Here is a 2092-nt window from a genome sequence, read left to right on the forward strand (position 1 = left end):
GCCCTTCATTATTTCCTTGTCCCTTGTTGCATTAGGGGTCTTTTGCCTATCCTCAATGTCCCTCGCCGGGAGGTTGTTCTTCCTTGCTTGCCCTCTTATCTATGGTTGTCACATCCTTTTTGGGATCGGGACCCAAATATGATGACAGGGAATCGATCATTAGAATCTCTATGGCTGCTTCAAAGAAAGAACAAGTGCTATAATGTCAAAGTGAAATCCCATACCAACAATTTGATTCCACTTGAATGTGAAGATAAAATTAGCTTCCTCACCTGTTTTTCCTGGCTCTACACCCACAAGAGAAGGGCAATCTATGGTGGCTGGAGCAGAAAATCTCCTCTAATTACCCCTTCATTTGTACCAACTTGAGGTTTGTTGGCTCTACAAAAATCTGGACAGGCGCCTTCTGACTGGCGGGATCATCCACCGTCAATAATGTTTAGCAGGAAGAACAAAAGACTGACCGACGTCCCGTTGGGATCGGGACCCAAATCTGATGACACGGAATCAATCATCAGAATCTCTATGGCTGCTTCAAAGAAAGAACAAAGTGCTATAATATCAAAGTTAAAACCCACACCAAAAATTCAATTCCACTCAAATGTGAAGATAAAATTAGTTTCCTCACCAGTTTTTCCTGCCTCTGCACCCACAAGAGAAGGGCAATCTATCGGTGGATGGAGCAAAAAATCTCCTCTGATTACCCTTTCGATTGTACCAACTTGAGTTTGTTAGCTCTGCAACATTTTGGACTGACGCCTTCTGACTGGCGGGATCATCCACCATCAATCAATGTCTAGTAGAAAGAACAAAAGACTGACCGGTGGTTCGCACTGAGATTTGTTCTTGCAGCAAGCCTACAAGAGAATCAGAGGACTCAATCTGATCGTCACGATCGTTGACCCAACCCGTACTTATGCGTATTTTCAATCTCCTTAAGTATGACAGAAAATATATCTCAATTTATATCTAACGGCTAGTGTGAACACTTGCAATGATTTATAAATTATATAATAGATTTTCACATTAGGGGTAGTACGCAAGTATACGCATCATTTCAAGAAATATATGATTTTCTTTAAAAACCTCAGTATCGATCCCACAAGGAATACGATAAGTCTTAAAATCAACTTACATAAATTATATTTAAATTGTAATTTAAAAAGATAAAAGATTTGAAATGATATGCTTGCTAAAAATTATTACTAAAAGAACTTAAAAAGAAAATAACAATTAAATATAAGAGCCAAACAAAATATAACAAGTTTGGATATTATGAAAAATCTTTTCCCTTGCAAAGAGATTTTAATTTATGTAGGATTCAAATAATTTAAAACAAAATTGAAGTATTGTGACAAATAGAAGCATAATATATTCTTTAAAGTGCACTTTCATCAAAAATGCACACAAAAGACTTATAAAACATGCGCTAAAAAGAAGTTATTTTAAGGTGGATCAACTGTCAACTTTCAACCTCTTTGTAATCTTTTTCTTGCTCTCTTTCCCCACAGAAGCTTTTCGCTTCATGTCCAATTTTCGAGCTTTAGCCCACATACCTCCAAGGGCCTTGAAAAGCGCATCTTTTTCAGCGGACGAGACTATCTCATCGGACACCATGCAGACTCAGATAGAAGAAGGGAAATGAAATCAAAAGCAGAACACTAGAAGAGACCATGCGCAAGCTTCTCTTACAATGACTTATTTATAGTAGCCTGGGCATGAAAATCCACTGAAGTCAATAATTATATCATTCAATTTTGCAATTGTATTTTTGTATCATTAAAATGATTCTCTTGATCTTACACGCTACACAACTTTCAAGTTGCAACTGAATCAAGGAACTAAATATGTATATGAAATATAAGGCGATACGAATCTCAAAACAATCTGATAGACAAGATAGAAGACGATCGCATGGAGATCGAGCGACCGGCTAAATAACATAACTTAGATGTCAGAAATTACAACGATCAAAGAGGAGTGGATGATCGGTGGAGGATAGACCGACCGACCACGCACGAATCATCTGATCGGTCAGCAACCTAAAGGTTTTGGAGAACATTTAAGGAAAGTCCAGTCAGTCGACAAAGTT

This window comes from Phalaenopsis equestris, unplaced genomic scaffold (assembly GCF_001263595.1).
Source record: "Phalaenopsis equestris unplaced genomic scaffold, ASM126359v1 Scaffold000331, whole genome shotgun sequence".
NCBI classification, from domain to species: domain Eukaryota; kingdom Viridiplantae; phylum Streptophyta; class Magnoliopsida; order Asparagales; family Orchidaceae; genus Phalaenopsis; species Phalaenopsis equestris.